Source organism: Ranitomeya variabilis, chromosome 4 (genome assembly GCF_051348905.1).
Source record: "Ranitomeya variabilis isolate aRanVar5 chromosome 4, aRanVar5.hap1, whole genome shotgun sequence".
NCBI lineage: Eukaryota > Metazoa > Chordata > Amphibia > Anura > Dendrobatidae > Ranitomeya > Ranitomeya variabilis.
In genome coordinates this window covers 237,089,654-237,117,105 of record NC_135235.1, presented here as the reverse complement: position 1 = coordinate 237,117,105, position 27,452 = coordinate 237,089,654, and the positions used below count along the sequence as shown (strand labels likewise).

Below are 27,452 nucleotides of genomic sequence, written 5' to 3'. Positions count from 1 at the left end.
TTTGTGTTGGTCCTTTCTCTATATCCCCCCAGTAGAGACGACATTTGGGCACTTTGCATTATTTGTCCCTATATCTCCAGTACACTCATCTTTTCCTTCCTTTTTTTCCTTCCTACCTTTTACCTCACTGTTTTTTTTCCAAATAAAACTTAATCATTTTGAACATTTAGGGCACAAAGAAATTATTCAAGTTTGACATTAAAATAAAAGCACTTACAGAGAGAAGGGTTTGCAGTAATCTGACCTTTGAGCGATGGAGAAACAGAACAATACGGAGACATTTAAATTGTATTAATGGATCCCAGAAGGAGGCAGCGAAAAATACGAACTAGAGAAGCGAATGGAAAAAAACAACTGTCAGAAGTAAAATGTATCCGCACAGGAAAGCTGAAGCGGGACGCCGTATGTGGCTCCTGGACCAGGACTGGCTGTGCGTCCGGTGACTTCTGTGGGTAGGATGGATTCTTACAGCGTTACCTACACTGGAGTTCTTAGGAGAAGTCGCCCTTCTCTTCCTATATCTGGGATTAGATTAGATGTACATATTAGGATTCCTTAAGATAAGAGTCATCCAAAAATCAGGATCGTTGGGTGAAAGAGGTGCAGATCATGGGAAGATCAAGAAGAAGGTCACCCAGTATAAAGAATCTTGTGTCATTGGACCCTAGAGAGACTCGGATCACACAAGGACCCCGAGACGTCTACCTGTGGGTCATCCATCTACACAGAGGATCAGGATAATGATCTCAAGGTTAAGGACGGTGCGTGTCACAAAGCAGAGGGGATAAAGCGGAGCTCGTGATCATCAGTGTCACCTGTCACTACACGGGTGTACCGGAATAGTCTGTGTCATCTGTCAGTAAGAAGGTGGATCTCTTCTGAGAGCGAAGACCACTCTTGTCTCCTGTCAACCAAAGAGTGCAAAAAAACAAAGCAATTTTTCCATTTTAGGTTTTGACTGAAGCAATCTGCAGACATTTATTCAGTGGCGGTTTTCATCTGAGAAGAACAAATCAGGTTCAGATGGAAACGGAGGCAGGAGAGCAAAGCACACAAAGCTGAGTAGGCCGCACGTCACAGTTCACAAGCTGCAGTTTACCCCGAGCAGACATCATAGGGCAGCGCTCATCCCCTGGTGATGGCCCTGGCCTGGGAGAGCGTGCCCATTATTAACACCACAATGTATCCAAGCCGAAAACTACGAGGAGCCTCTACATTATGGAAGGTAGGGCCCTAAAACAAGTCAATGCAGCTCGCTAAGGCAGTCTCCTGTACAGCATTTTCTCCCATAAAGCCTGGACTTCCTGTACATTTATATTCTCGCAGAGTATGTAAAATGCACAGCAGAATGATGGAAATCAGCACAGCAGCCATAAGTAGATCTGTAAGGACCGCAGGCGAGATATAATGTATGATCTGATATACAGAGCGTACGCGGCGCTCTGCGCTGATGCCCCACGTCTTGGCCGCACTGTCAGGTGACATTCTGCTGATAAGAAGGATTTATCGCACTCATCTCTTTATCACCCTCCTCTACTGCAAGAAAATAGTGACAAGCGAGGAAACAATCCCTGAGAAATGATATTTTCTGCCTTAATACCTTGAAAAAAAGCCAGCGACCATCAGTGAGACACAATGTGCCGCATTCCACCATGAATATAGTTTATTTCTGCTTTACTAGAAAGTGGCGCATATTATAAATGGCGCTCCCTGCGGTGCATTCGTGTTATATGATGTCAGCCCAAACCTCCAGCTGATGGGTTTTATATGTTGTTTAGTCTTCAACGCCTTCCCTTGGGTAAACCCAACAGGTTTTAATGTAATCGCATCTGCTTAGCTGCCAGCTCGAGGTATCTTTTAATGGAACTATATATCAATCTTACAGGATGACGACTATGGAAATCTCCTGCATCACAATATCCAGCAGGACGCAGATATCAACGATGTGACTCGTATGTGAGCGATCCTATTATCTCAATATAACACCGGACAAATCAGTTTATAAATGATTGATAAGGTATTCAGTATTCTGTCTGCACCCAACCCCAAGCCAATCTGTCCATGAACCGGGGCGAAATACTGCACTCTATATCACTACACCTGAAGAACATTCATCCCCAACTACACTTTATATAACAATCCCATTATAATTTATTCCAGTTAATATTTTTATACATTGGGGGCGGTATTATAGTAGTTATATTCTTGTACATAGGAGCAGTATTATAGTAGATATATTCCTCTACATAGGGGCAGTATTACAGCAGTTATATTCTTGTACATAGAGGCAGTATTATAGTAGTTATATTCTTGTACATAGGGGCAGTATTATAGTAGTTATATTCCTGTACATAGGAGCAGTATTATAGTAGTTATATTCTTGTACATAGGAGCAGTATTATAGTAGTTATATTCTTGTACATAGGGAGCAGTATTATAGTAGCTATATTCTTGTACATAGGAGCAGTATTATAGCAGTTATATTCTTGTACATAGGAGCAGTATTACAGTAGTTATTTTCTTGTACATAGGGGGCAGTATTATAGTAGATATATAGGGGCAGTATTATAGTAGTTATATTCTTGTACACAGGAGCAGTATTATAGTAGTTATATTCTTGTACATAGGGGCAGTATTATAGCGGTTAAATTCTTGTACATAGGAGCAGTATTATAGTAGTTATATTCTTGTACATAGGAGCAGTATTATAGTAGTTATATTCTTGTACATAGGGGGCAGTATTACAGTAGTTATTTTCTTGTACATAGGGGGCAGTATTATAGTAGATATATAGGGGCAGTATTATAGTAGTTATATTCTTGTACATAGGAGCAGTATTATAGTAGTTATATTCTTGTACATAGGAGCAGTATTACAGTAGTTATATTCTTGTACATAGGGGCAGTATTATAGTAGTTATATTCTTGTACATAGGAGCAGTATTATAGTAGTTATATTCTTGTACATAGGAGCAGTATTATAGTAGATATATTCCTCTACATAGGGGCAGTATTACAGCAGTTATATTCTTGTACATAGAGGCAGTATTATAGTAGTTATATTCTTGTACATAGGGGCAGTATTATAGTAGTTATATTCCTGTACATAGGAGCAGTATTATAGTAGTTATATTCTTGTACATAGGAGCAGTATTATAGTAGTTATATTCTTGTACATAGGGAGCAGTATTATAGTAGCTATATTCTTGTACATAGGAGCAGTATTATAGCAGTTATATTCTTGTACATAGGAGCAGTATTACAGTAGTTATTTTCTTGTACATAGGGGGCAGTATTATAGTAGATATATAGGGGCAGTATTATAGTAGTTATATTCTTGTACACAGGAGCAGTATTATAGTAGTTATATTCTTGTACATAGGGGCAGTATTATAGCGGTTAAATTCTTGTACATAGGAGCAGTATTATAGTAGTTATATTCTTGTACATAGGGGGCAGTATTATAGTAGTTATATTCTTGTACATAGCAGCAGTATTATAGTAGTTATATTCTTGTACATAGGAGCAGTATTATAGTAGTTATTTTCTTCTACATAGGGGCCAGGGGTGGATTAAGGGTAGCCAGGGCCCCGGGCTGTTCAGACATTGTGGGTCATGTGTGTGTGTGTGTCATGTTACAAAGATTTTGTAAGCCGCCACCATAACACGGTAGAAACTTTTGGCCGGGCCCTACTCTACTGTAACCTATTAAATATTTGTTAAAATATTCAATACAATTTAAGTATATTATGATTTATTTTTCAATTTTTAAAATGACCAATATCACATACAAATAACCAGTGGCGTAACTACAAAGTTATGGGCCCCGGTGCAAACTTCCAAATGGGCCCCCCCTACCCCCCCCCCACCTTCCCCTAGATACGCCTCGGACTGTTGCAGGAATCTCCTGCACTGCAACATGGTGTTGGGTGCCAGCACAGCCCGCACAGTGGTATATCCAGCACAGCCCGCACAGTGGTATATCCAGCACAGCCCGCACAGTGGTATATCCAGCACAGCCCTCACAGTGGTATATAGAGCACAGCCCGCACAGTGGTATATAGAGCACAGCCCGCACAGTGGTATATAGAGCACAGCCCGCACAGGGATATATACGGCACAGGGGTATATAGAGCACAGCCCTCACAGTGGTATATCCAGCACAGCCCGCACAGTGGTATATAGAGCACAGCCCGCACAGTGGTATATAGAGCACAGCCCGCACAGGGATATATACGGCACAGGGGTATATAGAGCACAGCCCGCACAGTGGTATATACAGCACAGCCCGCACAGTGGTATATCCAGCACAGCCGCACAGTGGTATATCCAGCACAGCCCGCACAGTGGTATATCCAGCACAGCCCGCACAGTGGTATATAGAGCACAGCCCGCACAGGGATATATACAGCACAGCCGGCACAGTGGTATATACAGCACAGCCCGCACAGTGGTATATCCAGCACAGCCCGCACAGTGGTATATAGAGCACAGCCCGCACAGGGATATATACAGCACAGCCTGCACAGTGGTATATACAGCACAGACCGCACAGGGATATATACAGCACAGCCCGCACAGGGGTATATAGAGCACAGCCCGCACAGGGATATATACAGCACAGCCCACACAGGGATATATACAGCACAGCCCGCACAGGGATATATACAGCACAGCCCGCACTGGGGTATATAGAGCACAGCCAGCACGGGTATATACAGTACAGCCTGCACAGGGATATATACAGCACAGCCCGCACAGGGATATATACAGCACAGCCCGCACTGGGGTATATAGAGCACAGCCAGCACAGGGGTATATACAGCACAGCCCGCACAGGGATATATACAGCACAGCCCGCACTGGGGTATATAGAGCACAGCCAGCACAGGGGTATATACAGCACAGCCCGCACAGGGATATATACAGCACAGCCCGCACTGGGGTATATAGAGCACAGCCAGCACAGGGGTATATACAGCACAGCCAGCACAGGGATATATACAGCACAGCCCGCACTGGGGTATATAGAGCACAGCCAGCACAGGGATATATACAGCACAGCCCACACAGGGATATATACAGCACAGCCCGCACAGGGATATATACAGCACAGCCCGCACTGGGGTATATAGAGCACAGCCAGCACGGGTATATACAGTACAGCCTGCACAGGGATATATACAGCACAGCCCGCACAGGGATATATACAGCACAGCCCGCACTGGGGTATATAGAGCACAGCCAGCACAGGGGTATATACAGCACAGCCCGCACAGGGATATATACAGCACAGCCCGCACTGGGGTATATAGAGCACAGCCAGCACAAGGGTATATACAGCACAGCCCGCACAGGGATATATACAGCACAGCCCGCACTGGGGTATATAGAGCACAGCCAGCACAGGGATATATACAGCACAGCCCACACAGGGATATATATACAGCACAGCCCGCACAGGGATATATACAGCACAGCCCGCACTGGGGTATATAGAGCACAGCCAGCACAGGGGTATATACAGCACAGCCCGCACAGGGATATATAGAGCACAGCCCGCACAGGGATATATACAGCACAGCCGGCACAGGGGTATATACCGCACAGGGGTATATACAGCACAGCCCACATCTCATTTCCCCCCCCCCCCCGATAATGGCCTCACAGTCCCGTTAAAAAGAAAAAAAAAACTCTCCTCACCTTTCCTTTTGCCCGCGCTGCTCCTGGCGGCTGAAGTCTGCCCAGGACACAGCAGGTGCGCGACGATATGACGTCATCGCGCACCCGCAGTGTACTGTCAGAGGCAGAGCGGGGAATGATGGGAGAGGGAGCGTCAGGTGACGCTCTCTCCTCCATCATTGCATTGAACTATACCGGTGTCATAGACGCCGGTATAGTTAAATGCGGCGGTGGCACTGGGGGGGGGGTTCAGGGGGAGGAACAGTGCAGCGGCCCACTACTGGCATCGGCTCTTCTGGCATTTGCCAGAAGTGCCCGATGGCCAGCCCGGCCCTGCTCTGACCTGCCGGCCCGGGGCCCCTGACCTGCGGGGCCCGGTCGCAATGGCGACCGCTGCGACCGCGGTCGTTACGCCCCTGCAAATAACAAATCCCACCGCACCATGACCAGACCACATATTACAACCACAGTGATCAAATAATATCACATACAAGGAACAAATACCACTGCACCATGTCAAGACCACATATTACCACCACTTGGTGACCAAATAGCACATACAAGGGACAAATACCGCAACACCATTTCCAGACCACATATTACCACCACATAGTGACTGAACACTACAATACTGATCAGTAATAAAAAAAACCCAACACAATACTATCACCATAAGTGCCAGTATTCACAGGAGATCTGTACTTAGTATGCAGTGTCTGTGTAGAGGTAATACAGTGATCACCCGTGACATTGTACACAGGAGCTCTGTATATAGTATACAGTGTATAGTGTCAGTGTATAGGTCACACTGACTCACCAGTGACGTCTCTAGGTAAAGTCCTTAATCTTTCATCCAGCACAGACCGCCATCATTTCTTCCAGCCAGGACTCGTTTCTGCAGGAAATAACAGTTATCTCGAGCTTGCAGAACATGAAGAAAAAAAGGCGATATAGTGTCACTCTGCACAGTAACAGGACCCCCCCCCCATTTAAAACACTATACTCAAAAAATAAAATAAATACATCACTGCAGTAATAATATCCTTTAATTAGCCCCTATGGTAATAATATTCCCCATCCTGGCCCCGTGTATCTCATTCCTGGCTCCAGCCATATGTTCTCGCATCCTGCCCTCATGAGTATCCATTCTACCCCATATGATCTCCCCATCCTGCCCCATCTGTCTCCTTCGTATCCATCCTGCCCGATGATCCAATCCTGCCATGTCTTTCATTCTGCCCCGTGTCTCCAATCATGCCCCGTATCTACATTCTGGCCATGCCTCCATTGTGTCCAGCAATCTGCCCCAGTATGTCCAGCATATTGCCCCAGTGTGTCCAGAAATCTGCCCCCAGTGTGTTCAGCATATTGCCCCCAGTGTGTCCAGCAATCTGCCCCAGTGTGTCCAGCAATCTGCCCCCAGTGTGCCCAGCATATTACCCCCAGTATGTCCAGCATATTGCCCCAGTGTGTCCAGCATTGCCCCCAGTCAGTGTGTCCAACAATCTGCCCCCAGTGTATCCAGCATACTACCCCCAGTGTTTCGAGCAATCTGCCCCAGTGTGTCCAGCATATTACCCCCAGTGTGTCCAGCAATCTGCCCCAGTATCTCCAGCATATTGCCCCAGTGTGTCCAGCAATCTGCCCCAGTGTGTCCAGCATATTGCCCCCAGTGTGTCCAGCAATCTGCCCCAGTGTGTCCAGCAGTGCCCCCAGACAGTGTGTCCAGCAATCTGCCCCAGTGTGTCCAGCATATTACCCCCAGTGTGTCCAGCAATCTGCCCCAGTATGTCCAGCATATTGCCCCAGTGTATCCAGCATTGCCCACAGTATGTCCAGCAATCTGCCCCAGTGTCCAGCATATTACCCCCGGTGTGTCCAGCAATCTGCCCCAGTATGTCCAGCATATTGCCCCAGTGTGTCCAGCAATCTGCCCCAGTGTGTCCAGCAGTGCCCCCAGACAGTGTGTCCAGCATTTTGCCCCCAGTGTGTCCAGCATTGCCCCAAGACAGTGTGTCCAGCATTCTGCCCCAGTGTGTCCAGCATTGCCCCCAGACAGTGTGTCCAGCAATCTGCCCCAGTGTGTCCAGCATATTACCCCCAGTGTGTCCAGCAATCTGCCCCAGTATGTCCAGCATATTGCCCCAGTGTGTCCAGCAATCTGCCCGTGTGTCCAACATTGCCCCCAGACAGTGTGTCCAGCAATCTGCCCCAGTGTGTCCAGCATTGCCCCCAGACAGTGTGTCCAGTAATCTGCCCCAGTGTGTCCAGCATATTGCCCCAGTGTGTCCAGCAATCTGCCTGTGTCCAGCATTGCCCCCAGACAGTGTGTCCAGCATTTTGCCCCCAGTGTCCAGCATTGCCCCCAGACAGTGTGTCCAGCAATCTGCCCCAGTGTGTCCAGCATATTACCCCCAGTGTGTCCAGCAATCTGCCCCAGTATGTCCAGCATATTGCCCCAGTGTGTCCAGCAATCTGCCCGTGTGTCCAGCATTGCCCCCAGACAGTGTGTCCAGCAATCTGCCCCAGTGTGTCCAGCATTGCCCCCAGACAGTGTGTCCAGCAATCTGCCCCAGTGTGTCCAGCATATTACCCCCAGTGTGTCCAGCAATCTGCCCCAGTATGGCCAGCATATTGCCCCAGTGTGTCCAGCAATCTGCCTGTGTGTCCAGCATTGCCCCTAGACAGTGTGTCCAGCAATCTGCCCCAGTGTGTCCAGCATATTACCCCCAGTGTGTCCAGCAATCTGCCCCACTATGTCCAGCATATTGCCCCAGTGTCCAGCAATCTGCCCCAGTGTGTCCAGCATTGCCCCAGACAGTGTGTCCACCAGCAATCTGCCCCAGTGTGTCCAGCATTGCCCCAGACGGTGTGTCCAGCAATCTGCCTCAGTGTGTCCAGCATTGCCCCAGACAGTGTGTCCGGCAATCTGCCCCAGTGTGTCCAGCATTACCCCCAGACAGTGTGTCCAGCAATCTGCCCCAGTATGTCCAGCATATTGCCGCAGTGTGTCCAGCAATCTGCCTGTGTGTCCAGCATTGCCCCCAGACAGTGTGTCCAGCATTTTGCCCCCAGACAGTGTGTCCAGCATTGCCCCCAGAGTGTCCAGCAATCTGCCTCAGTGTGTCCAGCATATTGCCCCAGTGTGTCCAGCATTGCCCCCAGTCAGTGTCCAGCAATCTGCCCCCAGTGTGTCCAGCATATTACCCCCAGTGTTTCCAGCAATCTGCCCCAGTGAGTCCAGCATATTACCCCCAGTGTGTCCAGCAATCTGCCCCAGTATCTCCAGCATATTGCCCCAGTGTCCAGCAATCTGCCCCAGTGTGTCCAGCAATCTGCCCCAGTGTGTCCAGCATATTGCCCCAGTGTGTGACTCCAGCATATTGCCCCCAGTGTGTCCAGCAATCTGCCCCAGTGTGTCCAGCAGTGCCCCCAGACAGTGTGTCCAGCAATCTGCCCCAGTGTGTCCAGCATATTACCCCCAGTGTGTCCAGCAATCTGCCCCAGTATGTCCAGCATATTGCCCCAGTGTGTCCAGCATTGCCCCCAGACAGTGTGTCCAGCAATCTGCCCCAGTGTCCAGCATATTACCCCCAGTGTGTCCAGCAATCTGCCCCAGTATGTCCAGCATATTGCCCCAGTGTGTCCAGCAATCTGCCCCAGTGTGTCCAGCAGTGCCCCCAGACAGTGTGTCCAGCAATCTGCCCCAGTGTGTCCAGCATATTACCCCCAGTGTGTCCAGCAATCTGCCCCAGTATGTCCAGCATATTGCCCCAGTGTGTCCAGCAATCTGCCTGTGTCCAGCATTGCCCCCAGACAGTGTGTCCAGCATTTTGCCCCCAGACAGTGTGTCCAGCATTGCCCCCAGTGTATCCAGCATTGCCCCCAGACAGTGTGTCCAGCATATTACCCCCAGTGTGTCCAGCAATCTGCCCCAGTATGGCCAGCATATTGCCCCAGTGTGTCCAGCAATCTGCCTGTGTGTCCAGCATTGCCCCTAGACAGTGTGTCCAGCAATCTGCCCCAGTGTGTCCAGCATATTACCCCCAGTGTGTCCAGCAATCTGCCCCACTATGTCCAGCATATTGCCCCAGTGTCCAGCAATCTGCCCCAGTGTGTCCAGCATTGCCCCAGACAGTGTGTCCACCAGCAATCTGCCCCAGTATGTCCAGCATTGCCCCAGACAGTGTGTCCGACAATCTGCCCCAGTGTGTCCAGCTTTACCCCCAGACAGTGTGTCCAGCAATCTGCCTCAGTGTGTCCAGCATATTGCCCCAGTGTGTCCAGCATTGCCCCAGTCAGTGTGTCCAGCAATCTGCCCCCAGTGTGTCCAGCATATTACCCCCAGTGTTTCCAGCAATCTGCCCCAGTGTGTCCAGCATATTACCCCCAGTGTGTCCAGCAATCTGCCCCAGTATCTCCAGCATATTGCCCCAGTGTGTCCAGCAATCTGCCCCAGTGTGTCCAGCAATCTGCCCCAGTGTGTCCAGCAATTTACCCGTGTGTCCAGCATATTGCCCCAGTGTGTGACTCCAGCATATTGCCCCCAGTGTGTCCAGCAATCTGCCCCAGTGTGTCCAGCAGTGCCCCCAGTGTGTCCAGCAATCTGCCCCAGTGTGTCCAGCATATTACCCCCAGTGTGTCCAGCAATCTGCCCCAGTATGTCCAGCATATTGCCCCAGTGTGTCCAGCAATCTGCCTGTGTCCAGCATTGCCCCCAGTGTGTCCAGCATTTTGCCCCAGTGTGTCCAGCATTGCCCCCAGACAGTGTGTCCAGCATTCTGCCCCAGTGTGTCCAGCATATTACCCCCAGTGTGTCCAGCAATCTGCCCCAGTATGTCCAGCATATTGCCCCAGTGTGTCCAGCAATCTGCCTGTGTGTCCAGCATTGGCCCTAGACAGTGTGTCCAGCAATCTGCCCCAGTGTGTCCAGCATATTACCCCCAGTGTGTCCAGCAATCTACCCCATTATGTCCAGCATATTGCCCCAGTGTCCAGCAATCTGCCCCAGTGTGTCCAGCATTGCCCCAGACAGTGTGTCCACCAGCAATCTGCCCCAGTGTGTCCAGCATTGCCCCAGACAGTGTGTCCAGCAATCTGCCTCAGTGTGTCCAGCATTGCCCCCAGACAGTGTGTCCAGCAATCTGCCTCAGTGTGTCCAGCATATTGCCCCAGTGTGTCCAGCAATCTGCCTGTGTGTCCAGCATTGCCCCTAGACAGTGTGTCCAGCAATCTGCCCCAGTGTGTCCAGCATATTACCCCCAGTGTGTCCAGCAATCTGCCCCAGTATGTCCAGCATATTGCCCCAGTGTCCAGCAATCTGCCCCAGTGTGTCCAGCATTGCCCCCAGACAGTGTGTCCAGTAATCTGCCCCAGTGTCTCCAGCATTGCCCCCCAGTGTGTCCAGCATTCTGGCCTGCCCGGGCCCCCCGGATTGCCGTTAGCAAAAAAAAAACAAAAAACAATTTCTCCTCACCTGACCTGTGCGCTCCAGCGGCGAGCTCCCTCCAGCAGCGCGCACTCGCAGGCGACTGACAATGACGCCAGACGCCGGCGTCGTGTGCGCTGCGCCTGCGGCCGACTTCAGCTGCCAGCCTCCAATTGGCGGCCCGCACGTCAATAGGTGAAACTGCCGCAGCGCCTGTAGGGGCCCGGTGAGCAGATGAGACGGGGCCCGATGCGGGCCCCCTCTCTGCCCACCGGGCCCATATGCCAGTCAGGGCAGTAATGCCCTGACTGGTGGCGGGCAATCTGAGCGGTAGCCAAGGGCCCCCCACACCGCTGGGCCCTGGGCTACCGCCCAGATTGACCCTATTATAATCCGCCCCTGATAGGGGCAGTATTATAGTAGTTATACTCTTGTACATAGGAGCAGTATTACAGTAGTTATATTCTTGTACATAGGAGCAGTATTATAGTAGTTATATTCTTGTACATAGGGAGCAGTATTATAGTAGTTATATTCTTGTACATAGGGGCAGTATTATAGTAGTTATATTCTTGTACGAAGCAGCAGTATTATAGTAGTTATATACTTGTGCATAGGGAGCAGTTTTATAGTATTTATATTCTTGTAGATAGGAGCAGTACTATAGTAGTTATATTCTTGCACATAGGAGCAGTATTATAGTAGTTATATTCTTGTACATAGGGGCAGTATTATAGTAGTTATATTCTTGTACGTAGCAGCAGTATTATAGTAGTTATATACTTGTGCATAGGGAGCAGTTTTATAGTATTTATATTCTTGTAGATAGGAGCAGTATTATAGTAGTTATATTCTTGCACATAGGAGCAGTATTATAGTAGTTATATTCTTGTACAGAGGCGGCAGTATTATAGTAGTTATATTCTTGCACATAGGAGCAGTATTATAGTAGTTATATTCTTCCACATAGGGAGCAGTATCTCCCTATAGCTATATTCTTGTACAAATGAGCAGTATTATAGTAGTTATTTTCTTGTACATAGGGGGCAGTGTTATAGTAGTTATTTTCTTGTACATATGGGCAGTATTATAGTAGTTATATTCCTGTACATAGGAGCAGTATTATAGTAGTTATATTCTTGTACATAGGGGCAGTATTATAGCGGTTATATTCTTGTACATAGGAGCAGTATTATAGTAGTTATATTCTTGTACATAGGGGCAGTATTATAGTAGTTATTTTCTTGTACATAGGGGCAGTATTATAGTAGTTATATTCTTGTACATAGGAGCAGTATTATAGTATTTATATTCTTGTACATAGGGGCAGTATTATAGTAGTTATATTATTGTACATAGGAGCAGTATTATGGTACCTATATTCTTGTAGATAGGAGCAGTATTATAGTAGTTATATTCTTGTACATAGGGGCAGTATTATAGTAGTTATATTCTTGTACAAAGGGGCAGTATTATAGTAGTTATATTCTTGTACATAGGAGCAGTATTATAGTAGTTATATTCTTGTACATAGGAGCAGTATTATAGTAGTTATATTCTTGTACATAGGGAGCAGTATTATAGTAGTTATATTCTTGTACATAGGGGCAGTATTATAGTAGTTATATTCTTGTACGTAGCAGCAGTATTATAGTAGTTATATACTTGTGCATAGGGAGCAGTTTTATAGTATTTATATTCTTGTAGATAGGAGCAGTATTATAGTAGTTATATTCTTGCACATAGGAGCAGTATTATAGTAGTTATATTCTTGTACATAGGGGCAGTATTATAGTAGTTATATTCTTGTACGTAGCAGCAGTATTATAGTAGTTATATTCTTGTACATAGGAGCAGTATTACAGTAGTTATTTTCTTGTACATAGGGGGCAGTATTATAGTAGATATATTCTACATAGGGGCAGTATTATAGTAGTTATATTCTTGTACACAGGAGCAGTATTATAGTAGTTATATTCTTGTACATAGGGGCAGTATTATAGCGGTTAAATTCTTGTACATAGGAGCAGTATTATAGTAGTTATATTCTTGTACATAGGAGCAGTATTATAGTAGTTATATTCTTGTACATAGGGGGCAGTATTATAGTAGTTATATTCTTGTACATAGCAGCAGTATTATAGTAGTTATATTCTTGTACATAGGAGCAGTATTATAGTAGTTATTTTCTTCTACATAGGGGCCAGGGGTGGATTAAGGGTAGCCAGGGCCCCGGGCTGTTCAGACATTGTGGGTCATGTGTGTGTGTGTGTCATGTTACAAAGATTTTGTAAGCCGCCACCATAACACGGTAGAAACTTTTGGCCGGGCCCTACTCTACTGTAACCTATTAAATATTTGTTAAAATATTCAATACAATTTAAGTATATTATGATTTATTTTTCAATTTTTAAAATGACCAATATCACATACAAATAACCAGTGGCGTAACTACAAAGTTATGGGCCCCGGTGCAAACTTCCAAATGGGCCCCCCCCTGCCCCCCCCTAACCCCCCCCCCCCCACCTTCCCCTAGATACGCCTCGGACTGTTGCAGGAATCTCCTGCACTGCAACATGGTGTTGGGTGCCAGCACAGCCCGCACAGTGGTATATCCAGCACAGCCCGCACAGTGGTATATCCAGCACAGCCCTCACAGTGGTATATAGAGCACAGCCCGCACAGTGGTATATAGAGCACAGCCCGCACAGTGGTATATAGAGCACAGCCCGCACAGGGATATATACGGCACAGGGGTATATAGAGCACAGCCCTCACAGTGGTATATCCAGCACAGCCCGCACAGTGGTATATACAGCAGAGCCCGCACAGGGATATATACAGCACAGCCGGCACAGTGGTATATACAGCACAGCCCGCACAGTGGTATATCCAGCACAGCCGCACAGTGGTATATCCAGCACAGCCCGCACAGTGGTATATCCAGCACAGCCCGCACAGTGGTATATAGAGCACAGCCCGCACAGGGATATATACAGCACAGCCGGCACAGTGGTATATACAGCACAGCCCGCACAGTGGTATATCCAGCACAGCCCGCACAGTGGTATATAGAGCACAGCCTGCACAGGGATATATACAGCACAGCCTGCACAGTGGTATATACAGCACAGACCGCACAGGGATATATACAGCACAGCCCGCACAGGGGTATATAGAGCACAGCCCGCACAGGGATATATACAGCACAGCCCACACAGGGATATATACAGCACAGCCCACACAGGGATATATACAGCACAGCCCGCACTGGGGTATATAGAGCACAGCCAGCACGGGTATATACAGTACAGCCTGCACAGGGATATATACAGCACAGCCCGCACAGGGATATATACAGCACAGCCCGCACTGGGGTATATAGAGCACAGCCAGCACAGGGATATATACAGCACAGCCCGCACTGGGGTATATAGAGCACAGCCAGCACAGGGGTATATACAGCACAGCCAGCACAGGGATATATACAGCACAGCCCGCACTGGGGTATATAGAGCACAGCCAGCACAGGGATATATACAGCACAGCCCACACAGGGATATATACAGCACAGCCCGCACAGGGATATATACAGCACAGCCCGCACTGGGGTATATAGAGCACAGCCAGCACAGGGGTATATACAGCACAGCCAGCACAGGGATATATACAGCACAGCCCGCACTGGGGTATATAGAGCACAGCCAGCACAGGGATAAATACAGCACAGCCCGCACAGGGATATATACAGCACAGCCCGCACTGGGGTATATAGAGCACAGCCAGCACAGGGGTATATACAGCACAGCCCGTACAGGGATATATAGAGCACAGCCCGCACAGGGATATATACAGCACAGCCGGCACAGGGGTATATACCGCACAGGGGTATATACAGCACAGCCCACATCTCATTCCCCCCCCCCCCCCCCCCCCGATAATGGCCTCACAGTCCCGTTAAAAAGAAAAAAAAACTCTCCTCACCTTTCCTTTTGCCCGCGCTGCTCCTGGCGGCTGAAGTCTGCCCAGGACACAGCAGGTGCGCGACGATATGACGTCATCGCGCACCCGCAGTGTACTGTCAGAGGCAGAGCGGGGAATGATGGGAGAGGGAGCGTCAGGTGACGCTCTCTCCTCCATCATTGCATTGAACTATACCGGTGTCATAGACGCCGGTATAGTTAAATGCGGCGGTGGCACTGGGGGGGGTTCCGGGGGAGGAACAGTGCAGCGGCCCACTACTGGCATCGGCTCTTCTGGCATTTGCCAGAAGTGCCCGATGGCCAGCCCGGCCCTGCTCTGACCTGCCGGCCCGGGGCCCCTGACCTGCGAGGCCCGGTCGCAATGGCGACCGCTGCGACCGCGGTCGTTACGCCCCTGCAAATAACAAATACCACCGCACCATGACCAGACCACATATTACAACCACAGTGATCAAATAATATCACATACAAGGAACAAATACCACTGCACCATGTCAAGACCACATATTACCACCACTTGGTGACCAAATAGCACATACAAGGGACAAATACCGCAACACCATTTCCAGACCACATATTACCACCACATAGTGACTGAACACTACAATACTGATCAGTAATAAAAAAAAACCAACACAATACTATCACCATAAGTGCCAGTATTCACAGGAGATCTGTACTTAGTATGCAGTGTCTGTGTAGAGGTAATACAGTGATCACCCGTGACATTGTACACAGGAGCTCTGTATATAGTATACAGTGTATAGTGTCAGTGTGTAGGTCACACTGACTCACCAGTGACGTCTCTAGGTAAAGTCCTTAATCTTTCATCCAGCACAGACCGCCATCATTCCTTCCAGCCAGGACTCGTTTCTGCAGGAAATAACACAGTTATCTCGAGCTTGCAGAACATGAAGAAAAAAAGGCGATATAGTGTCACTCTGCACAGTAACAGGACCGCCCCCCCCCCCATTTAAAACACTATACTCAAAAAATAAAATAAATACATCACTGCAGTAATAATATCCCTTAATTAGCCCCTATGGTAATAATATTCCCCATCCTGGCCCCGTGTATCTCATTCCTGGCTCCAGCCATATGTTCTCGCATCCTGCCCTCATGAGTATCCATTCTACCCCATATGATCTCCCCATCCTGCCCCATCTGTCTCCTTCGTATCCATCCTGCCCGATGATCCAATCCTGCCATGTCTTTCATTCTGCCCCGTGTCTCCAATCATGCCCCGTATCTACATTCTGGCCATGCCTCCATTGTGTCCAGCAATCTGCCCCAGTATGTCCAGCATATTGCCCCAGTGTGTCCAGAAATCTGCCCCCAGTGTGTTCAGCATATTGCCCCCAGTGTGTCCAGCAATCTGCCCCAGTGTGTCCAGCAATCTGCCCCCAGTGTGCCCAGCATATTACCCCCAGTATGTCCAGCATATTGCCCCAGTGTGTCCAGCATTGCCCCCAGTCAGTGTGTCCAACAATCTGCCCCCAGTGTGTCCAGCATATTACCCCCAGTGTTTCCAGCAATCTGCCCCAGTGTGTCCAGCATATTACCCCCAGTGTGTCCAGCAATCTGCCCCAGTATCTCCAGCATATTGCCCCAGTGTGTCCAGCAATCTGCCCCAGTGTGTCCAGCATATTACCCCCAGTGTGTCCAGCAATCTGCCCCAGTATGTCCAGCATATTGCCCCAGTGTGTCCAGCATTGCCCCCAGTGTGTCCAGCAATCTGCCCCAGTGTCCAGCATATTACCCCCGGTGTGTCCAGCAATCTGCCCCAGTATGTCCAGCATATTGCCCCAGTGTGTCCAGCAATCTGCCCCAGTGTGTCCAGCAGTGCCCCCAGACAGTGTGTCCAGCATTTTGCCCCCAGTGTGTCCAGCATTGCCCCCAGACAGTGTGTCCAGCATTCTGCCCCAGTGTGTCCAGCATTGCCCCCAGACAGTGTGTCCAGCAATCTGCCCCAGTGTGTCCAGCATATTACCCCCAGTGTGTCCAGCAATCTGCCCCAGTATGTCCAGCATATTGCCCCAGTGTGTCCAGCAATCTGCCCGTGTGTCCAACATTGCCCCCAGACAGTGTGTCCAGCAATCTGCCCCAGTGTGTCCAGCATTGCCCCCAGACAGTGTGTCCAGTAATCTGCCCCAGTGTGTCCAGCATATTGCCCCAGTGTGTCCAGCAATCTGCCTGTGTCCAGCATTGCCCCCAGACAGTGTGTCCAGCATTTTGCCCCCAGTGTCCAGCATTGCCCCCAGACAGTGTGTCCAGCAATCTGCCCCAGTGTGTCCAGCATATTACCCCCAGTGTGTCCAGCAATCTGCCCCAGTATGTCCAGCATATTGCCCCAGTGTGTCCAGCAATCTGCCCGTGTGTCCAGCATTGCCCCCAGACAGTGTGTTCAGCAATCTGCCCCAGTGTGTCCAGCATTGCCCCCAGACAGTGTGTACAGCAATTTGCCCCAGTGTGTCCAGCATATTACCCCCAGTGTGTCCAGCAATCTGCCCCAGTATGGCCAGCATATTGCCCCAGTGTGTCCAGCAATCTGCCTGTGTGTCCAGCATTGCCCCTAGACAGTGTGTCCAGCAATCTGCCCCAGTGTGTCCAGCATATTACCCCCAGTGTGTCCAGCAATCTGCCCCACTATGTCCAGCATATTGCCCCAGTGTCCAGCAATCTGCCCCAGTGTGTCCAGCATTGCCCCAGACAGTGTGTCCACCAGCAATCTGCCCCAGTGTGTCCAGCATTGCCCCAGACGGTGTGTCCAGCAATCTGCCTCAGTGTGTCCAGCATTGCCCCAGACAGTGTGTCCGGCAATCTGCCCCAGTGTGTCCAGCATTACCCCCAGACAGTGTGTCCAGCAATCTGCCCCAGTATGTCCAGCATATTGCCCCAGTGTGTCCAGCAATCTGCCTGTGTGTCCAGCATTGCCCCCAGACAGTGTGTCCAGCATTTTGCCCCCAGACAGTGTGCCCAGCATTGCCCCCAGAGTGTCCAGCAATCTGCCTCAGTGTGTCCAGCATATTGCCCCAGTGTGTCCAGCATTGCCCCCAGTCAGTGTCCAGCAATCTGCCCCCAGTGTGTCCAGCATATTACCCCCAGTGTTTCCAGCAATCTGCCCCAGTGAGTCCAGCATATTACCCCCAGTGTGTCCAGCAATCTGCCCCAGTATCTCCAGCATATTGCCCCAGTGTCCAGCAATCTGCCCCAGTGTGTCCAGCAATCTGCCCCAGTGTGTCCAGCATATTGCCCCAGTGTGTGACTCCAGCATATTGCCCCCAGTGTGTCCAGCAATCTGCCCCAGTGTGTCCAGCAGTGCCCCCAGACAGTGTGTCCAGCAATCTGCCCCAGTGTGTCCAGCATATTACCCCCAGTGTGTCCAGCAATCTGCCCCAGTATGTCCAGCATATTGCCCCAGTGTGTCCAGCATTGCCCCCAGACAGTGTGTCCAGCAATCTGCCCCAGTGTCCAGCATATTACCCCCAGTGTGTCCAGCAATCTGCCCCAGTATGTCAAGCATATTGCCCCAGTGTGTCCAGCAATCTGCCCCAGTGTGTCCAGCAGTGCCCCCAGACAGTGTGTCCAGCAATCTGCCCCAGTGTGTCCAGCATATTACCCCCAGTGTGTCCAGCAATCTGCCCCCGTATGGCCAGCATATTGCCCCAGTGTGTCCAGCAATCTGCCTGTGTGTCCAGCATTGCCCCTAGACAGTGTGTCCAGCAATCTGCCCCAGTGTGTCCAGCATATTACCCCCAGTGTGTCCAGCAATCTGCCCCACTATGTCCAGCATATTGCCCCAGTGTCCAGCAATCTGCCCCAGTGTGTCCAGCATTGCCCCAGACAGTGTGTCCACCAGCAATCTGCCACAGTATGTCCAGCATTGCCCCAGACAGTGTGTCCGACAATCTGCCCCAGTGTGTCCAGCTTTACCCCCAGATAGTGTGTCCAGCAATCTGCCTCAGTGTGTCCAGCATATTGCCCCAGTGTGTCCAGCATTGCCCCCAGTCAGTGTGTCCAGCAATCTGCCCCCAGTGTGTCCAGCATATTACCCCCAGTGTTTCCAGCAATCTGCCCCAGTGTGTCCAGCATATTACCCCCAGGGTGTCCAGCAATCTGCCCCAGTATCTCCAGCATATTGCCCCAGTGTGTCCAGCAATCTGCCCCAGTGTGTCCAGCAATTTACCCCAGTGTGTCCAGCATATTGCCCCAGTGTGTGACTCCAGCATATTGCCCCCAGTGTGTCCAGCAATCTGCCCCAGTGTGTCCAGCAGTGCCCCCAGACAGTGTGTCCAGCAATCTGCCCCAGTGTGTCCAGCATATTACCCCCAGTGTGTCCAGCAATCTGCCCCAGTATGTCCAGCATATTGCCCCAGTGTGTCCAGCAATCTGCCTGTGTCCAGCATTGCCCCCAGTGTGTCCAGCATTTTGCCCCAGTGTGTCCAGCATTGCCCCCAGACAGTGTGTCCAGCATTCTGCCCCAGTGTGTCCAGCATATTACCCCCAGTGTGTCCAGCAATCTGCCCCCGTATGGCCAGCATATTGCCCCAGTGTGTCCAGCAATCTGCCCCAGTGTCCAGCATTGCCCCTAGACAGTGTGTCCAGCAATCTGCCCCAGTGTGTCCAGCATATTACCCCCAGTGTGTCCAGCAATCTACCCCATTATGTCCAGCATATTGCCCCAGTGTCCAGCAATCTGCCCCAGTGTGTCCAGCATTGCCCCAGACAGTGTGTCCACCAGCAATCTGCCCCAGTGTGTCCAGCATTGCCCCAGACAGTGTGTCCAGCAATCTGCCTCAGTGTGTCCAGCATTGCCCCCAGACAGTGTGTCCAGCAATCTGCCTCAGTGTGTCCAGCATATTGCCCCAGTGTGTCCAGCAATCTGCCTGTGTGTCCAGCATTGCCCCCAGACAGTGTGTCCAGCAATCTGCCCCAGTGTGTCCAGCATATTACCCCCAGTGTGTCCAGCAATCTGCCCCAGTATGTCCAGCATATTGCCCCAGTGTGTCCAGCAATCTGCCTGTGTCCAGCATTGCCCCCAGTGTGTCCAGCATTTTGCCCCAGTGTGTCCAGCATTGCCCCCAGACAGTGTGTCCAGCATTCTGCCCCAGTGTGTCCAGCATATTACCCCCAGTGTGTCCAGCAATCTGCCCCAGTATGTCCAGCATATTGCCCCAGTGTGTCCAGCAATCTGCCTGTGTGTCCAGCATTGCCCCTAGACAGTGTGTCCAGCAATCTGCCCCAGTGTGTCCAGCATATTACCCCCAGTGTGTCCAGCAATCTACCCCATTATGTCCAGCATATTGCCCCAGTGTCCAGCAATCTGCCCCAGTGTGTCCAGCATTGCCCTAGACAGTGTGTCCACCAGCAATCTGCCCCAGTGTGTCCAGCATTGCCCCAGTGTGTCCAGCAATCTGCCTCAGTGTGTCCAGCATTGCCCCCAGACAGTGTGTCCAGCAATCTGCCTCAGTGTGTCCAGCATATTGCCCCAGTGTGTCCAGCAATCTGCCTGTGTGTCCAGCATTGCCCCTAGACAGTGTGTCCAGCAATCTGCCCCAGTGTGTCCAGCATATTACCCCCAGTGTGTCCAGCAATCTGCCCCAGTATGTCCAGCATATTGCCCCAGTGTCCAGCAATCTGCCCCAGTGTGTCCAGCATTGCCCCCAGATAGTGTGTCCAGTAATCTGCCCCAGTGTCTCCAGCATTGCCCCCCAGTGTGTCCAGCATTCTGGCCTGCCCGAAAAAAAACAATTTCTCCTCACCTGACCTGTGCGCTCCAGCGGCGAGCTCCCTCCAGCAGCGCGCACTCGCAGGCGACTGACAATGACGCCAGACGCCGGCGTCGTGTGCGCTGCGCCTGCGGCCGACTTCAGCTGCCAGCCTCCAATTGGCGGCCCGCACGTCAATAGGTGAAACTGCCGCAGCGCCTGTAGGGGCCCGGTGAGCAGATGAGACGGGGCCCGATGCGGGCCCCCTCTCTGCCCACCGGGCCCATATGCCAGTCAGGGCAGTAATGCCCTGACTGGTGGCGGGCAATCTGAGCGGTAGCCAAGGGCCCCCCACACCGCTGGGCCCTGGGCTACCGCCCAGATTGACCCTATTATAATCCGCCCCTGATAGGGGCAGTATTATAGTAGTTATTTTCTTGTACATAGGGGCAGTATTATAGTAGTTATATTCTTGTACATAGGGAGCAGTATTATAGTAGTTATATTCTTGTACATAGGGGCAGTATTATAGTAGTTATATTGTTGTACATAGGGGCAGTATTATAGCAGTTATATCTTGTACATAGGAGCAGTATTATAGTAGTTATATTCTTGTACATAGGGGCAGTATTATAGTAGTTATATTTTTGTTCAGAGGGGGCAGTATTATAGTAGTTATATTCTTGTACATAGGAGCAGTGTTATAGTAGTTATAGTCTTCCACATAGGGAGCAGTATTATAGTTGCTATATTCTTGTACATAGGAGCAGTATCATAGTAGTTATTTTCTTGTACATAGGGGCAGTATTATAGTAGTTATACTCTTGTACATAGGAGCAGTATTACAGTAGTTATATTCTTGTACATAGGAGCAGTATTATAGTAGTTATATTCTTGTACATAGGGAGCAGTATTATAGTAGTTATATTCTTGTACATAGGGGCAGTATTATAGTAGCTATATTCTTGTACGTAGCAGCAGTATTATAGTAGTTATATACTTGTGCATAGGGAGCAGTTTTATAGTATTTATATTCTTGTAGATAGGAGCAGTATTATAGTAGTTATATTCTTGCACATAGGAGCAGTGTTATAGTAGTTATATTCTTGTACATAGGGGCAGTATTATAGTAGTTATATTCTTGTACGTAGCAGCAGTATTATAGTAGTTATATACTTGTGCATAGGGAGCAGTTTTATAGTATTTATATTCTTGTAGATAGGAGCAGTATTATAGTAGTTATATTCTTGCACATAGGAGCAGTATTATAGTAGTTATATTCTTGTACAGAGGCGGCAGTATTATAGTAGTTATATTCTTGCACATAGGAGCAGTATTATAGTAGTTATATTCTTCCACATAGGGAGCAGTATCTCCCTATAGCTATATTCTTGTACAAATGAGCAGTATTATAGTAGTTATTTTCTTGTACATAGGGGGCAGTGTTATAGTAGTTATTTTCTTGTACATAGGGGCAGTATTATAGTAGTTATATTCCAGTACATAGGAGCAGTATTATAGTAGTTATATTCTTGTACATAGGGGCAGTATTATAGCGGTTATATTCTTGTACATAGGAGCAGTATTATAGTAGTTATATTCTTGTACATAGGGGCAGTATTATAGTAGTTATTTTCTTGTACATAGGGGCAGTATTATAGTAGTTATATTCTTGTACATAGGAGCAGTATTATAGTATTTATATTCTTGTACATAGGGGCAGTATTATAGTAGTTATATTATTGTACATAGGAGCAGTATTATGGTACCTATATTCTTGTAGATAGGAGCAGTATTATAGTAGTTATATTCTTGTACATAGGGGCAGTATTATAGTAGTTATATTCTTGTACAAAGGGGCAGTATTATAGTAGTTATATTCTTGTACATAGGAGCAGTATTATAGTAGTTATATTCTTGTACATAGGGGCAGTATTATGGTACCTATATTCTTGTACATAGGAGCAGTATTATAGTAGTTATATTCTTGTACATAGGAGCAGTATTATAGTAGTTATATTCTTGTACATAGGGAGCAGTATTATAGTAGTTATATTCTTGTACATAGGGGCAGTATTATAGTAGTTATATTCTTGTACGTAGCAGCAGTATTATAGTAGTTATATACTTGTGCATAGGGAGCAGTTTTATAGTATTTATATTCTTGTAGATAGGAGCAGTATTATAGTAGTTATATTCTTGCACATAGGAGCAGTATTATAGTAGTTATATTCTTGTACATAGGGGCAGTATTATAGTAGTTATATTCTTGTACGTAGCAGCAGTATTATAGTAGTTATATACTTGTGCATAGGGAGCAGTTTTATAGTATTTATATTCTTGTAGATAGGAGCAGTATTATAGTAGTTATATTCTTGTACAGAGGCGGCAGTGTTATAGTAGTTATATTCTTGCACATAGGAGCAGTATTATAGTAGTTATATTCTTCCACATAGGGAGCAGTATCTCCCTATAGCTATATTCTTGTACAAATGAGCAGTATTATAGTAGTTATTTTCTTGTACATAGGGGGCAGTGTTATAGTAGTTATTTTCTTGTACATAGGGGCAGTATTATAGTAGTTATATTCTTGTACATAGGGGCAGTATTATAGTAGTTATTTTCTTGTACATAGGGGCAGTATTATAGTAGTTATATTCTTGTACATAGGAGCAGTATTATAGTATTTATATTCTTGTACATAGGGGCAGTATTATAGTAGTTATATTATTGTACATAGGAGCAGTATTATGGTACCTATATTCTTGTACATAGGAGCAGTATTATAGTAGTTATATTCTTGTACATAGGGGCAGTATTATAGTAGTTATATTCTTGTACAAAGGGGCAGTATTATAGTAGTTATATTCTTGTACATAGGAGCAGTATTATAGTAGTTATATTCTTGTACATAGGGGCAGTATTATGGTACCTATATTCTTGTACATAGGAGCAGTATTATAGTAGTTATATTCTTGTACATAGGGGCAGTATTATAGTAGTTATATTCTTGTACAAAGGGGCAGTATTATAGTAGTTATATTCTTGTGCATAGTAGCAGTATTATAGTAGCTATATTCTTGTACATAGGAGCAGTATTATAGTAGCTATATTCTTGTACATAGGAGCAGTATTATAGTACCGTAGTTATATTCTTGTACATAGGGGCAGTATTATAGTAGTTATATTCTTGTACATAGGAGCAGTATTATAGTAGTTATTTTCTTGTACATAGGGGCAGTATTATGGTAGTTATATTCCTGTATATAGGAGCAGTATTATGGTAGTTATATTCTTGTACATAGGGGCAGTATTATAGCGGTTATATTCTTGTACATAGGGGGCAGTATTATAGTAGTTATATTCTTGAACATAGGGGCAGTATTATAGTAGTTATTTTCTTGTACATAGGGGCAGTATTATAGTAGTTATATTCTTGTACATAGGAGCAGTATTATAGTATTTATATTCTTGTACATAGGGGCAGTATTATAGTAGTTATATTCTTGTACATAGGAGCAGTATTATAGTAGTTATATTCTTGTACATAGGGGCAGTATTATAGTAGTTATATTCTTGTACATAGGAGCAGTATTATAGTACCGTAGTTATATTCTTGTACATAGGGGCAGTATTATAGTAGTTATATTCTTGTACATAGGAGCAGTATGATATTATTTCCCTGCACTTATCCTGGCAATGAACAGATTTTCTACCAAATAAAATTCATACAAGTTGTAATAATTTTATGTTGTAATCTATTAATGTGAGGAAGTAGAACTTATCAAACCTGTAATTTAATATGAAGCTTCTGACATAATCAGTTCATATGTGACAGATCACAGAACCTCTCTGCTTGATCCAAGTCAAATGATAAACGCCTCAAAGTTTCCTTTAAACTCAGGAAGGGCCCAGAGCTTCTCCAGATATACCCGAAGGTAACAACAATCAGAGAGATTCATCAGTGAAGTTCTTGCGCTGCTCACAGTACGCAGGGAAAATGAAGAGAAGCGCATGGTTTTCTCCAACATTTTATAACATTTGCTTCTGAAATCTTCACATGATAAATACGTGTGTACATCTTTTATGGGGATTATATCTTACACTCCAATCACATCCAAAGCTCCTTTTTTAGTTTCTTGTTCCCAGGGTGGAGCATTGTGAGAAGTCAGAGCTAAGTTAAATTGGTTTGTTCTGTTTGGTCAGTTGACCGAGTGATTACGGTTCTCAGTTCTCAAACAACAGAATATGGATGTAGCTTTGGATGTGACTAGAGTACTAGACATGTAATAAAATAAGTAACTTTTACTTTATGTAAATGTAATCTATGAAATGCTAAAAGTGAAGTTTTATTGATAGAGGAGGATAATGCTTTGGTGGGAAGATGAAGAGAGGTTTTTATCTCTTCCACTTTCCGGGGGCCTATTGTCTGTATGAATTTGAAAAGAAAATCAATAAAAACATTTGGCACCGTCAGCGCCATAACACTGAGAAAGCAAACAAGTTTAATTTAATGAGACGACTCCAGCCAAGTCACAGTTGCCAATGTTTTATAGTGATTTCCAGGGACAATTTGCTGTCAAGACGACACATTTACTGCTGGCTCGGCACACCGCAGCATTGCCAGAGACGTGGCCCGGTGTGCCAGGTGCGTGATCCCAAGATGATCCCTTTGTCTCCATGCACCATCTAGTCGGATAATCAAGTTCTAAACTTTCCACATGCAACCGACTGGTTCACCTAATATCACATATAACAGTCCCCATCAAATGACCAGGCTGTGACCACCAGGGCAAAACAAGGTCAAAATCCAAATACAGCCCAAATGATGGACACTTATAGTTTTCTCCTATTGGAGATGTGAAAAGGGAAAGTGTCTGGCACTGTGATGGGTACTCTCATGGGGTTATTTGGATCCCTGTGTATAGTTGGCAGTGTTGGATAACTATGATTGGCAATATTAGAAGCACAGTGACTGACTGTCAATGTATGAGAGCAGTGTGACCAGAGTAGGGCTGGCCCACCGGCGGACCAGGAAATCCCCTTATAGACCCCCTGGTCCCCAGTCGTGCCACCACTAGTGTGCATTGAATGTGCATCATCGGCGCACAGCAATGGCGTCTCTACATTGTGCCACCCGTGATGTGCAATGGATTAGGATGAAGGTGCCATCCAGGATTAAGTGAGGACAATCGTATTTTTTTATATCCATCGAAAGAATGCTACAGAGGGGGGCATTAAATTCAATACGGGCCAAAAAGTGGGACATTATACTTCATGGAGGCAAACAAGGGGGAATTATCCTAAGTGGGGATCCTAGAAGGAGATTTATACTAAATGGGGCCAAAGGGGGGAGCAATATACTAAATGGTGATACAAGAGGGGAACATTATACTAAAGGTGGGACAGAGAGGGAGACTAAAAAGGACCAATGAGAGGGGCATTATACTAGATGGTGATACAAGAGGGGACGTTATAGTAAACGGTGGCCAAAGATGAATACCGTACACTAAATAGGGGCCAATGAGGGGGGCATTATACTAAATGATGGCCAAAGAGGGTCATAATATATGGTGGCCAAAGATGGAGAAATTACACAGGATTTGGCAGAAAAAGGGCAATGTTACACTAAATGGGGGCAAACATTATACTAAATAGTTGCCTGACAGGGGGACGTTATACTATATTAGGGCCAAAGAGGAAAACATTATACAAAATGTGGGATATTATAGTATATGGGCACCCAAGAGGGGAATGTCACGATATTGTATGAAATGTAATATGATTTTGTAGCTTTGCTGAAGGCTAAACCCCTCCCCCCCTTCTCTCTTTGCTTCTAAGTGTGTGCGAAGCTATTCTCTCAATGCTCTGCCCTGCCCCCAATCCCAGGAAGGTTTATTGCGCTTGTAGCGGCACAAATCTCCCTCCAGCTGAAAACTGGTCTGATATCCTTCTCAAGACATGCGGCCCTTTGTCCTGTTATAGTAAGATATTGGGCCAACGGTTTAAGCTAGGAAAATAATGAATCCATTTTGCGAATCTCCATCGGCGGAGCTATTGGCCACGATAAACGCGGGCTTCTAGTTCAAACAGGGACAAACTATGGATTTCTCTGGAACTGAGTGTCTCTACTAGCCCGAATTTAGTATCTATAGAGAGCAAATCTTAATACAAGATGAATGCTGGGTGTGTTATGATTCTGACATGTTCGGTAGCGGAGATACAGGCATTAGACAAACTTGTGTTAAATTTACTAAGACTGAAGAGATAGGAGGGACTGTGGAAGCCAGCCCTGTTGGTGATGTCACGGGCTGCGGTTTATAAGTTTCTGCCAGGCTTCCAGCGTTTAGTTTTTACCTGAGGAGCCCTGACTGCCAGTCCTGATGCATTGGGACAAATGGGAACTCCACCCACTAGCCTGGTTGCCTGCAATGTCCTGAGAACATGTGAGTGTTACCTTTTCTCATTTAAACCCTTTACTTTATAATTACCTTGTACATTTTCAATTGTCTCATATTGTAACATCCTTATATACCTTTGTAAACACTGCCTTAATCTTTCGGAGTAAAATATTTAATACTAGTTTCGTTCTTAATGCTCTAAAACGTACCCTAAGTCTTCTGAAGGGAGTTACGCTACTGTTTTGGGTTAG

At 47.2% G+C, this 27,452-nt stretch overlaps 1 long non-coding RNA gene across 1 annotated transcript in view; it reads right to left on the bottom strand.

Annotated features, from left to right (window-relative positions):
- Positions 1-27,452, bottom strand: part of LOC143770587 (uncharacterized) — a 115,885-nt gene that overhangs the window by 78,888 nt on the left and 9,545 nt on the right. The gene's annotated exons all lie outside the window — the stretch shown is intronic.